The sequence below is a fragment of the Oxyura jamaicensis genome, chromosome 1 (assembly GCF_011077185.1).
Source record: "Oxyura jamaicensis isolate SHBP4307 breed ruddy duck chromosome 1, BPBGC_Ojam_1.0, whole genome shotgun sequence".
Classification (NCBI taxonomy): Eukaryota; Metazoa; Chordata; class Aves; order Anseriformes; family Anatidae; genus Oxyura; species Oxyura jamaicensis.
This window is the reverse complement of record NC_048893.1, coordinates 55,190,178-55,203,998: the sequence shown is the minus strand read 5'-3', so window position 1 is coordinate 55,203,998 and position 13,821 is coordinate 55,190,178. Positions and strand designations below refer to the sequence as shown.

Sequence of the window (13,821 nt, the reverse complement as noted above, 5' to 3'; positions counted from 1 at the left end):
ATGAAAGATCTCTGAATACAAACAATAAAGAACCATAAAATACCAGGTGGAAACAGTCATCTAAAATCTTGCTTTTAAAATGAACATCAGAAGTTCTGAAATATGCTTCTCACGTAAATTTCTGAAGGCTGAAACAAAACTGTTTTTTGAAGCAATTGCTTCACACAATATAATTAAAATTAGATGAGCCTTTCCAACCTGGTTCAATTCATTCTGAGACATCCACATATCCTGATAAAATTGAAATATATATTTAATCCAAAACTCCAGGTGTATTATACATAGCTTTCATTTCCAAGCAGTACTGACATCATACAGATATGGCCCAAAGTGGAGAAAGTGGAATAACTGTAGCCATATTTTCCGTTTTTTACATATCAAGGGGACAAACACTCAAACATTTACATTTCTTCAACAAGGACTAAACAAGGTATTTTTGCAGCTTCCAAAGTAAGTTGAGAGACTAAATTCAGTATTTCATTGTGCTGCCTTCACTAGGATGTTCCATGAGCTACACTTTATTTTCTTCCTGTGAGACTCAAGTTCTCAAATACCAAAAGTCATTGCTGAAAGTGTTTTAGAAGTTTTCAGAAAGTTGTTCCTATTGTCCTGTCTGAAAGTGTTCTTGTTTAGTGTTTTAAAGGGCATGCACTAAAATCCCTAGATTTTTACTACGTTTTCCTGAGTGGCGTTCCCATTAACTTAAATTCATGTTTTGACTTTAAGGGACCTGAGTGAGGCAGAGTTGAGCATTTAGCCCGGCATATTATAGTATAGAGAAGGTTGGCAGATACAAAGTGCACCAGTAAAACTCAGAAGATTTATTCTGTTGTTTAACTTGTTTAACTGTCCCATATCTATTCACTGGCATTGTGAAGTTTATTATGTGAAACAGCTTTTGCACAGATGTCACTTTCTCCAAAATCCTTCATGAAATTATTCCCATAACAGAATGGATTCCTAAACTTTATTTGGAAGTTGGAAGAGTGATTGAAGAAAGGTTAACATAGATGCTTAAAGTGCATTTATTTTTAAATATAAAGTAACAAGGCCTCTACCAATGTAAGCTGTCCTGTTCATTTCCCTTTAAAAGGCACATGACTTTCTTCTGTATTCTCACAATTCCTGCACCAGGGCAGAATCTTCCCCCACAAAGGTCATTAAAAAGATGGAGGATTCTAGAGCAAACTATTAAAGAGAAAAGTAAAATTTAAGGGGAAAGGCAGGAAGAGCAGATTATCTTTAAACAAGCCCAAAACAGGAAGTGTGGTTTTATTTTTGTTTTGTTTTTGAAAAGTATCTCATCAGTCCATCATCAGCCATCATTCTTATTTCATTCTTTCTTGCTTTCTCTCTCTTTAATTTGTATGGTCCTTAAAAGAGAAATCTAGTTTGTCTCCCTGATATATGCCAATATCTCTAGGGATATATATATGAACCTCTGCTCCCCAGAATTGTTCTCTATGTGTATAACAGCGAAAATTTCAAATCCACACCCTCAAAACACTAGATATTTGTGAATCCAGACCTCTCTCAACGTGATGTCCCTGTGAATGGACCATCACATCTAAGTGTCAGCAGAGCAGTATTTATCTTGCTTCCTCAAACTCTGCACATCATCCTGAATCTGCCACTTGGAAGTCCTTGTGCTAGACCAGCCAGGGAGATCAGCTCTCTAGTCATACTGACATAATGCAGGAGTTAATGTAATTTTAGAGACTTGAGCTTTCTTTTATTATAACCCATCCCTATATTATTAATTTTGGATGGCATGTCCCTCATTTAATTAGTCCAAATGCAATATTGCTCCAGAATAACTCCTAATAGACTTATGCAAATAAGCCTAATATGGCAGGGGTTCAGATGTCTCATGGATAGCCTGAGACAAGCAGGGAAGGGAAAAGGCAGATTGAAAAGAAAGAATCATCTTGAAGGAGCCGTTACTTTCTTTGCCTTGGAGATTCCCAGAATCTAATACCACTGCAAGCCTGCCATCCTGAAGCCTGGTGTCTGAAAGGGTCGCTTTTGAAAAAGAAAGGAGCAGTCCCTATTCCAAATGGTCCATAGTGTTTGATTTGAGTCTGTGTTGAACCTTGAGCTGTTAATAGGCAAATCCTATCTGAAATTTTCTCTCCCCCGATGTAGTGTTGACTAAGACATAAACAGGGCTCTTAATTAGTCCCTGGCATAATTTCTTCATGGCTTTTCTATTCATGAATAATATAACCATTCCAAATTCATGCCAATAAAAACTTGTTACCCTACGCAACAGCACTGTAAAGGCTCATTCTCTATGTATACCACATATAGTCTAACACCCCTCGCAAGATAATACAAGAACATTATCGTTGAATAGGTACTCAGTAGTTAAGAAGTGCCAGTTTGAGATAGCTAAGACAACCTAGGCACAAAATCCTACAAAATCCTGCAAGCTGCCTTCTTTGATATAACCGGTAGGATTTAGCCATTTCCTTTACCTAAAAATTATCAAAATATTTTCTGTAGGTCTTAATATATTTTTTCTCTAGCATAGTTAAAATGTTAAAATGGCCCATATAGGGAATGTTTGTGAATCATTTGCTTTACAAACAAGATTGGAGTTGCTTTCTGAGAACAAACATTACTAGAAGATATGGCAGGAACAGAAAAAAAACAGAATTAGTAAAAGAGTAAACTGACACAAAATAGTGTGACATACTTTGCCATTTGTATAATTCACACTTCAGTATAAATAGCAGTTTGGAGTTTTACCTCAGATCCTTAGCTCTCAAAATCTGGATTTTTGTTCATAAGAGGAGAGTAGAGAAAAGCATTTAGCTGGTGCTGACAGTGATTCTTTTTTTTTTTTTCTTTCTTTCTTTTAGTAAGCTAAGTGAAAAAATACCTTACTAAAGACCTTTCATCAAACCAGCTTTATTCTTTCCATTATTGGAGACTGAAAATAAACTAAATTACCCGCATTATTCAGTCTTTCTGGCTATGAATACAAAAAGTACATGCCCATGAGTCTGCATATTACACAACAGATTACCGTTGTATAAACCTGAGAAGTGGCAACAAGAGCTTCCATGTGTGGTGATGCTTTGCCAGCACGTTGTTTGCTCAGACCATCTCTGGGAAAAGCTGGAAAAAACACTGTGGCTGTACACAGCCTAACTCAGCTGTCTTATAGTTGCTATAGCTGTGTAAGTGTCGATTAGAGTAAGCAGAGGTGCCATTTTTAAGGAAAAAAGTCTAAGACATACAGCTTAAAAATAGAAACAAGCCTCCCCATTTCTGTGAATTGAGAGAGGGGCAAAGGGTGAGTCCTCTGTGAATGATTTGTACAGAAACTGCATTCAAAGGCTTTAGGTATTTTTACTCTTAAATTCACCTGTTGACCACAAGTTTAGATCAAAAAGCATTACTCCTCATCACAAATATATTCAGCTGGAGTTTTTGGACTCTTGTATTGTACTTCTCTATGGAACTTAGTGATTTTTTTTTTATTTTATTTTTTTCCCACAAACAGGTGATGGGGGTAATTTATCCAGGCTTCCCAGATGAATACAGATTGCAGTGAAATCTCTACATGGATAGGTATCTTGAGCATTTTTGAAAGGAATGGAAGCTTGTAGACTTAGCAGAGAGCAGTGTGGAAAACACTACCAACATGAACAGAATGAGAGGGAGCAGTGATCAATGGGTGAGGACAAAGAATATAGGGGTGCCTGTATGGTTTCACATCAAAAGTACATGGAGCTCAGTAGCCAGACTCTAACAGTGGGCAATGGCAGGTACCTACTGAAGAACATAAAAGCAGGGAAATTCTACAGCGGTACCTCACCCATAAATACTCCCATCATCTGGAAATTTGCACCAATTTTAGAAATAGACCAGAATAAACTAGACTAGACTAGACTAGACTAGTATAGAATAGAATAGTTCAATTGAAAGGGACTTTTAAAGATCATCAAATCCAACTGCCTGACCACGTCAGGGCTAACCATGCTGAGCTGGAGGTGGAATTTTTGTGGCTTATAGCTTTTCATGGATGTTTCATCTGTGAGTCTGGTAATTTTTGAAGCCTTGTAAATATTAATGAACCACAACATCCTACAGCAAAGAGTTCCACAGTTTATTTATATCTTTTTTCTGGATTCTGCTATCTACCAATTCAATTTGTCTATGTGTTTGGTTTATGTGGTAAGGATTTGGTAGCATGGAGGCTGCAGGAGTGGCCTCTGTGAGCAGAGCCCAAAAGCTGCCCCATGTCAGATCAGAGCCAGCTCCAGTTAGCTCCAAAAGAGACCCACTGCTGGTCAGAGCTGAGCCAGGGGAGAGATGCTGGTTGGGCCTCTGGGAAAGCATAAGAAGAAAAGAGCTGTGCAGCAGCAGCTGAGAGAGAGGAGTGAGAACCAGCCCTGCAGCCGCCAAGGTGAGTGCAGCAGGAGGGCAGGAGGTGCTCCAGGCACGCAGCAGCAGTTCCCCTGCGGGCTGTGGAGAGGCCCCTGGTGGAGCAGGCTGTCCCCCTGCAGCCCATGGGTCCCACATGGAGCAGATCTCCACGCTGCAGCCCGTGGAGGAGCCCTCGGTGGAGCAGGTGGATGTGGCCTGGAGGAGGCTGCGGCCCATGGAGAGCCCCCGCAGGAGCAGGTCCCGGGCCGGAGCTGCAGCCCATGGGGGACCCGTGCTGGAGCAGTTTGCTCCTGGGGGATGGACCCCATGATATGGAGCCGTGTTGGAGCAGTTCTTGAAGAGCTGCTGCCTGTGGGCAGCCCCCGCAGGCTCAGTTCGGGAAGGACGGCATCCCGTGGGAGGGACCCCACGGGAAGCAGGGGCAGGGAGGGACCGAGAAGGAGCAGCGGAGACAAAGTGTCAGGGACCGACCACAGCCCCCATTCCCTGTTTCCCTGCGCTGCTTTGGGGGAGGAAGTAGAAGCAGGTGGATAGGGAAAAGGTGTTTTTAGTTTGCTTTTCATTTCTCACTGCTCCAGTCTGCTAGTGATAGGCAATGAATTATATTAATCTCACTATGTTAATCCTGTTTTGCCTGTGACAGTAATAGGTGAGTTATCTCTCTGTCCTTAACTCAACCTTTGAGCCCTTTCCATCATATTTTCTCCCCCTTCTTCTTTGAGAGGAGGAGTGAGAGAGCAGTTGTGGTGGAGCTCAGCTGACTAGCAGGGTGAAACCACCACAGGCTGTCGTTCTTTTTCACAGAACTATCACAAGAGCCAATCTGTTTCCCAGAGTGGTTATGGCTAATTCAGAGCCCATCCCTGTACACATAAAGTTAGGATTCTTTATTCTCATTTATCTTGCTCTGCCTTTACTGAACAGCTGCCACCTGATCCTCCCTGTGATAAATATGAAAAAAATAGCACAGAAAGATGATTGTGAAAAATAGGATGCAGGGATGGGTGCCAGTCATGAGCATGAGTGTGAAAACTAATGGGGCAAGTGCTCTGGTTACATGAGGAGAAAAATGTCCTTTGAAGTTTTGTGCCAGCATAGGACACAGTTTTGTATTTGCTAAAAGCCCAATTAATTAAATTTAAATACTATTATATTCCTCTATATACATCATGCTCCTAAAGGTCATCAGTCTTACAGGCAAAGGTACTTTGTTTTCAAAGATTTTGCTGCACTCATTATTCTCTTTGCAACATCAATAAAACTATGGTAAGAGCAATACGGTGGAGCATGAGAAAAGAGACAATGTATTTGCAGACTTATCATAGTGTTGGGTTATATATACACAGACTGGAACACAAAAACAGTACCTAGCACAAAAGCAGATACTCTGTGGGACTGTGCAAATTTCTCTCATCACTTAATATCTTCTCCTAAGTACTGGAGGTTGATAGAAAACCTAACAACTTAGCTTTCTATGTTCTTCTTGGGTTGGGAGGCGGTATATAATAGTACCATGAAACAAAGCAGTCAGAGTTTTAGCTAACCAACCACATAAACCTGAGCTTGCATTTCCTTTCCAAATGCAGCCTTTCCCCAGTTTAACAGATCTGACTGCCTCCCTACCAGGAAAAAAAAAAATCTATACTGACTTTTTCTGATGAATAGGTTGCTGTCCATACAACTTCCTCTTGTCTGTTAAATAATGTTTGTCCATTTTCTTAGCAGAATTCCTCCGTCTCAAAGAATATAGTACTGTAGCACCCCCTGAGCTACAGAAAGTGCATCCTGTTCAGAGTGATAAGATGGGGGAAGTTTGGCTGAGAAAGTGTTTTCCCTGGCAGCATGTCCTTAAACACTCTACACTGGAAAAATGCAACATTCAATACCGCATTGATTTTCTCACTGCATTCCCTGAATCTTCCTTCATATGCCTGGAAAATAAATCAATCAAAATAATCCTCAGCAATGACATAATATCCCCATACCTGCTCCAAGTAAGACATCCCTTCTGCTCAGCTGACTTCACAAAAACATCACGAAGGCCAATAACTTGCAAGAACCTGAAAATCAGACTGGCTGGGTTGATACCTGGAGGCAGAAGCTGCCACCTGCATGTACCCTTCTTAGAGAAGGGTTAAGAAATGGGATCAAATAGACCCAAATCTAACTGCCACCCCAACTTAATGGCTGCAGATTCACTGTGTTGAGGGAACAGTGAGCAGCAAGTAGGAGACAGAAACAAAAGGATGAGGGAAGTTACAAGGGCAAACTGCCTCCCCAGAACTTTCATGCCAGGTTTTTCTATAAAAAAGGTCTGGCATCTAGAATACATTGGTTCAAATTAAGAGAAATATGAATTTAGACTCTGTAATGAATGACCTGATGGGAACTTGGATTTCCAAAAGTATTCAGCAGCTACTTGCTCTCACAAACTTCAACAAGGGCACCATGTTCTTGAAGATTACATCAGATGATAAACTTAATTCAGGAAAAGCAAAGTACAAGTGATAAAAACTTCCACACCACAGCACAATCAGAAAAGAGCGTTGTAGATTTGCACAAATATTCTGAATATTATCCGACAGTGATCTGAAAACTAGCGGAAGTTATATGGGGCAAGAACTTGGAACGAGTTGGAGGGTTCCCTGTGAAGGAAGACCAACCAAATTCTTTGGTAATTGCTGGCTTCAGGCAGCCCTTATAAATGGCCCGAGTATGGGAAACTGCTCTGGAAATTCTGATCTGTGAATCAGTTAACAATAACAACTGTTATTTCCTTAGATTGGGTAAATAACTTCCTAGACACAGTTGATAACTTGTTGTCATAGCTTTTTCATTACTCATTTAGTGCTTTGCTGCTGCTATGAACGCTAGAAGTAGCGAGATAAAATTGTTATTTTTTTCAAAGCACGTGACCTCTATTTAAGACAAAGCTGAAAGAACTGTAGTTTTCAGGCAGTTTCTCAGCTGGAGAAAAATACTGTCACCATTTTAATGACCATCATTTTAGTAAGTTTTTTTGCAACACAAAGCATAAAAAGGGGAGGAAAAAGCATAAAAAGACGAGGAAAAAACATACTGCTGGCACAGGACAGGAATTTTTCTTGATGTCAGTCTTTCATCACTGTTTTTCAGTTTCAAACAGGGAGAATTTCACCCTGCTGCCATTTTTTCCCATGCCCCTTCTCACATTCATGAAAACAGTCACAATTCCAGCAACACTAGCACAGTTCAGGGTTAGTTTCAGGATAATCTTTCCTATTTCACACTGGCTGTGCCTCCCATCTAAACTCTTGACAGGGTCATCTGGCTGATCCCTTTTATTACTCTCTTGCTTTAGCAAAGTAAGAACAATATGTTGTTGCGGAGACTGGGTTAACTCAATCTTTGAGAAAGAAGCGGATCACAGTGGGTTAAAAATAATTATAGGTGAAATTCATGTCTATGTCTGTCTTTAGCATACTGTATTTTCACAGGTAATATCAACAAAGAATCAAAAGAGAGAGATCAATTCTGACTGAGCAGAGAGCCCAGGAGGAAAAGGTGATGATCACCTGTAATATTTTCCTCATAAGGAATGCCAAAAGGAAGCTCTTTGCATGTCATCTTACGGGAAGAAAGACACCACAACACAACAAAACATAACAAGCAAAACAAACAAAAATAAAACCAAGCCTTTGCTCCCTCCCTGTCATGTATTTAGCAAACATAAACCGAAGAGCCTGATTCCTGACTTAAACAATAACAGAGTATTCTCTTAATGTTTGCTGGAGAACATATAACTTTGACCTTGAATTTAGTTTTTCCTAGGTGATTCACAGGTTTCAGTTATACTGATATTCCCTCCCCCTGTAACAGGTCCTTACTATTTATATGAATGGTTGCCAAGGAAACCAGGAACCCAGCAAAGCCATGTAACTTTTCTGGATTCAGAATTTCTTATGCCTGGGTACTTAGAAAAATAATAATAATTTCATGAGAAAACTGTCAGAGGATGGGAATTTATACATTTATGCTAAAATTATTTTTCTATTTTTGCTGGCCTTGACTGCTGTTGTTCTTACTCATCACAGAAGCACTGGTGAGTTTAATAGAATTCTGCCTCATCTCTTGTTTTATGAACAGATGATATCTTCCACACATACATGCAACAAGTCTGGATACAAATAGCAGTGAGCAAAAAGGTTGAGATAGAAATAGATGATTGTCTGAACCTCTGGGTCCTGGATAACGTAGAGCAAATGCAGAAACGGTGGAGCAAGCCACAACTGGAAAGGAAGGTTAGATATTAAGAGGGCAGAACAAACAAAACCTTCCAAATCAGCATCAGCATACAACAGTGGGGAATAACTGCAAATTAATTCTCATCTATGTAGCAAAGGCTGTAACAGTCTGATGCTGATGCTTACTTTTCTTTATTTTTTCCTTTATTTCCAAATGTCTCACCAATACACATGTACTAATAATACACAAAGGGCAGACAAGTGGGAAAACCTGATTTAAGGACGATTTTTTCAGAACAACTTAATAATATTAACTGCAGTGCCAAGAGTTATGCCATGCTCCATGTTTGGAACCAACCTACGTTATATGGATGAAACTGCAAACTGTTACATAAAGTAAAATGGACACTTTTTCATCTCTGCCATTAAATGACAAGACAGTCACCCATACAGCTTCTTTAAAAAAGAAATGACCACACAGTAATTCAGCTCCTGGGATCTTTGAGGATTACCTCCTCCCCCTTAAGGCTTTGGCTGGCTTTCCTCCATCAGGTTTCCATCCCTCCCTCCTTGGTTAGCCCCACCAAACTCAAATGGCCAATTTCCATTTGCCTATAAATCAGTCCTTCTCTTTACACTCACTCTGAGACATTTTTAGTTTTCTTCACTGTTTCTTGCTATCTCCAAAATGCTGAGTGTTCTGTTTTTCCTTATTCCTTTGTGCAAGATGAGATTGGAGAACTGATAAGACAAGACTGGCCAGTCCTGTTTCATGTTTTTTCTTGTTCCTCTGGGGACTTTGGCATCAATTTCCACTCTTTTTTTAGTGTTGCAATCAAGGGTGGAGGATCTACTATAGTCAGAGCACCTGAGAGACATCAGTGAGAATAAACCAAACACCAGCTTCCCAGTCCTGCTTCTCCACCAGAGGCAACAGTACAAGTCTTCCCTAGAAAATAACATAAAACCTTTTTTTTTTTTTTTTTTTTTTTAACCTTCCAGTCAGTTCACGAGTGAAAAGAGAGACACATGAGCTGGACTAGAGAAAACAGTAAGAAATCAGAGCTTTCTGCTAAAAGTTGTGTGATAAGAAGATGCAGCCAGAATTTGGTCAAAAGTCAGAAGCAACTGATAGCTGCCCTTTTCAGTTCACCTGAATTGAAAGATAAGAAAGATCAACTGGATGCTTTAATTGCACATGAACTCAATCAACAAGCTCTTTGTATTCTTCCATCAGGGAAGATACAAATCCATGAAAATATTATTGTTGCCAACTTTTTAATTTTAGTAACTATGCAAATACATGCACATTAGCTGCAGCCATTATGTGTTCTGGCAAATTTCCATGCAGCTCTTGGGGTTAAAGTCCAGAGGCATTCAATCTGTAGTTTGCGAGATGGCATGGTGCTAAACAGGTGTCATTAAGATGCACTGACCAGGATAAAAAGCAACACCATCTCCTGCATAAACATGCTATGTTGGATAGCCTCTGTTCAATGACAAAAATATGGTAAGTGGGATTTTTCTTCCCTATTAGATTTTGGAAAGAGTACTTTTTTAGGATGATTAGAGAAGGTGGCAGAATAGGTATAGCGATTATTAATAACCTGCAATGTCTGTTGGGAAACTGCAGGTCTAACATATTATAATGTGGAAAAAAAAATGTTGAGGAAAGCACTTGTCATCCTTCTCAATCCTTTTAAGACTAAAAGACCTAGTCTTGTTTGTATCCAACACAAAACAGAAGGTATTGCAATGCAATTGTTGGAGTTGGAGAAGATGATCTGTGGAAGGGATGTAGGACTGCAGCTTCCATAAGACCTCTGACATCCTAATGCAATGTCAAAATGTGGCATATAAACATAAAAAAAAACATTATGTCCTCTATTCAGAAGGAAGTCACTAGCCATCACCCAGCATCTCATCAGTAAAATCACCTCTCCACAGACCTAAACTTTTACCTTTTCTACATTCAGGGCTGAAGGAACAACAAATGAAAATGTTGCACCAAGAAAGAGTCCCGTTAGTGGGTGGAACACACATTCTGCTGATGGGATAAATGACACATCCCATAAAGCATTATTTGTTCTCTTATTTTCAGCAAAAGCAAAGAATTAGAGGGAAAACAAATGGTCTTCTATCCTGCGGGGCTAGAGGCCAGGTAAGTGGGAACTTCTTATATTGCAATTACTGCTGCAAGATGATAAAAATTGCATGGAACCATGCTATTTTCTCCAATGGCAAATATTACAATAGATCAAAACTCCTGGAAACTAAAAAGCTCCTGGAATGCATCTGGGATAAAAAGGATAAAAAAGGATAAAACATATTACAATAATGAACAAGCAAAACTGACAATAACCTAGTATAAGAAGCACTAAAGCATCAGGGAAACAAAGAATTTTTTTCTTTGTTAGTAGAGAGATGAGATGTCTCTCAAACAATACAGAACTAACTTGAGAAACACTGTGAAGAAAATGAAGATGTAATTGGGAAAGTTGGGCTCCTCCAAAGCAAGAAATACTGAGCTTGATATTCATGACACTGGCTTAGCTTCTTGCCTATGTTCTGGTTAAATACCGGCCAGATGCTTCAGATAACAACCGATTTGCATGACTGGCATTTTAAGGATGTATCCATGCAGCAGCCATGTATTTTTTCTATTTCTTGAAACTTTTGGTGTGAGGACTAAGGCCACTGGTGTCATCTTAACTCCATATAATCTTGCAGTTTCATCTTAAGGACTATCAGATAAAAATGCAGTCAGATAGACAGGTCAACACAGATCCTAAGTGGCTGATTAAAACAATACATCTGGAACTGTTTTATAAAGGCTTTCATCTAAATTAGATAAAAACTGTGGAATCCATTCAACTGTGAAAAGGGTCAGACCTGAAGTAATGGAATGGTATATGAGAAAATTATCAGAAGATCAAAACACTGCTGTTTTCATCCTCAAAATGCTGCTGAGTTTTCATCCTTGCTGAAAGAGTGAGACCTAGACACCAACATCTCACCCTCAAAAACCTAAATGTTTGCAAGATGAAGTCAGTTTGATTTGAACAGCAATATATCCATTAACAGAAATGAAATTTCATGGTTTAGGAATTCAAACTTTCTCATACCAAGCTGACTCCAAAAGAGTTGTCATCAATGTCATCTAATTACTAACCTTATTACAAATTTCCCCTCTGAAGCAAGTACTCAAGTACCAAATCAGTCTGAATGCCTTTACCCAGGCTGAGACAGTCAGAGAAGACCTATGAGGGGAGTGACTTCACTGTGTGCTGGTGCTATGTCAGACACACAGCATGGATTGTAATTGCCCCTGTCGGGATAAAGTGTCATATGAAGAGGTGTGCCTGGGTGATGTGAACACCATTTTTCACCACAAGAGCTACTATTTCTCCCCTAGTCATATTTTCTACCTACACTACCCCTACTTGGTCACCCAACAGGAAGGAGCTCACGTGAGCTATTTTGCAATGTTTCCCTGAATTTCAGATGTGTGTCAGAAACAAGTTTAAGCTAAGCACTTTACAAGTGATGAATTCTAGCAATTCCAGCTCCCTGGTGGCGAATTGAGAATATTCTTGGAGTCTTTCCAGCTGTTATCTTTATTTGTTTTTCAGCTTATCAATCAGACATAGAAATGTAAACACTTCATTTCTTTGTTAATCTAACAGCAAGGATCAAAACACTTTTATAAGATACTGGAATCAATCCCTATCTTGAATAGGAATGCCTTGAACAGTGACTGCTGTTCTCCTATCAATAATCAAATGCCCTGTGACAGTGAGGGATCCCTATGAGCAGGTGAAAAGCCATTAAGATCTAAGACCATACTCATTATATGTCTTCACAGCTTCTTATCTGCGAGTGCCAAGAAAAGAAATTGTCCTGGAACACAGGATGACCATTAGTTTTCTCCAGCAAGTACAGGGAATATGCAACCTATATACATATGCAGATCAAAGTGTTAAACAATTTCCAAGTGGAGAAAAAAAATGAGGCTACGACAGCAAAATGCCTTAATTTCTCATGGAAGGATGATACAGTTCTGAGAAAGCAGCTGTTGTAATGGGGATATATAGTACAAACAATAGTTGCAGCCATAAGCTTGAGGCACTTCATGTTTTTAAATTCTTTTTTTTTTCACCAGGGTACAATGGATAATTTCTGTAAAACGGAATCATCTTTGGAAAATCTCATGTGCAGTTATTTATCTTTTCTCATCCCCTGCTAAAATAGCTTTCCCTGGAGGTGCAGCACATGTTGCTGCAGTAAGAGTGACATTACAGAAGCTGAATGCCAAACAGGAATCCTTGCTATTGAAATGCCACAGAGGAGTCAGCTACTATGATACAAATGTGGGTGATGGCTGTAGAAGAGCATTGGCTCCTCGTTCCTCACTTGACATATGTCAGGGAGAACAACTACCTTGGCCTCCCTGTGGATGTAGTACATAGTGACTGTACCGCTTTTCCCTAGACTAAAGAAAAGGTGGAGTTTCAAAGCTACAACTGTTAGAGATAAGTTACACAATTAACAAAGAACTCCAGTGTTTCCAAGGTACCAACATCAGCGGGAAGGTCTAAGGGGTTTATAAAGCCAGGCATGAGGCTTTCCTTTGGAATAGCCCACTTAAATTGCAGCATGGGCAACTATCAAAAATTCATAGTTCATCCCTATAAGTGCAGTTGAAGCATTGCATAACATAACACAGTAGGCAGAGTGGGTCCTCTGAGTGAGAACCAAGAAAAACTGTACCTTATCGCATCTTACTGGGCTTCATCCCAGTATACCAGCTCCTTACAGTTCCAGATCCTACATGAACTGACAATAGGTGTTAAATCCTAGGAGAAATTGCACAAAAAATCTGCAAAAAACTTCACCATTTACTGTCTTGTCTCCCTCCACAAAGTCAGAGGTGAGGTTGCTTCTGAAACCTAGGTATCACCAAGCAGAGGACAACTGCTGATATCTGTAACAGTGGCCACAATTGCCCCCCTCATGATCAATTTTTGACTGGCCTCACTGGTTTCCACAGATGGAAACTAGATGGACCTTCTTTCATCGCAGTCTGCTTTGAATAGGCACAAAATTAAGACCCACTGCAGTTATGTGTAATTTTTTTTTTTTTTCATGTTCTGGGCCCAAACTGTAATGGAAAACTTTTATATATAAAAAAAAAAATATA

The 13,821-nt window shown here is 39.7% G+C and overlaps 1 protein-coding gene across 1 annotated transcript in view; it reads right to left on the bottom strand.

Annotated features, from left to right (window-relative positions):
• Positions 1-13,821, bottom strand: part of LARGE1 (LARGE xylosyl- and glucuronyltransferase 1) — a 282,149-nt gene that overhangs the window by 109,539 nt on the left and 158,789 nt on the right. The window lies entirely within an intron of this gene.